We start from the raw sequence: 410 nt of genomic DNA, 5'->3' as shown, positions 1-410 counted from the left end.
AAAGACCATTTTACCAAATAAAGCAACAGTTACTGGTTTCCAGGATCAGAAACTGAATATATTTTTGGATCATTATTTATTCTGTTATACTTCTAGAAACCATTCATTTTAGGCAGTATTTTTTTTAAACTGTTAATTCTATAGGAAATTCAACCCACATTATGAATGCAATCATTCAATGACTAGTATTTTTACTTCACTTCCAGATATATTTTAGGGTTATACCAGTAGCTGTGATTTCTATTATGTATATAAATATTATGTTGCTATTATGTGTATAAATCTGTTCTTTTTATTCAAGTTATGTATGTTCTATGTTATGTAAACTTGTGTTCTTGTTTTTTAATAAAGATTTTAAAATTAAAATATTTCATTCAAGAAAACTGCAGAATAATATCCTTTCAATTATA

This window comes from Carlito syrichta, unplaced genomic scaffold (genome assembly GCF_000164805.1).
Source record: "Carlito syrichta isolate Samal-C Ts95f unplaced genomic scaffold, Tarsius_syrichta-2.0.1 Scaffold79814, whole genome shotgun sequence".
Classification (NCBI taxonomy): Eukaryota; Metazoa; Chordata; class Mammalia; order Primates; family Tarsiidae; genus Carlito; species Carlito syrichta.
Note: the sequence above shows the minus strand (reverse complement) of the source record.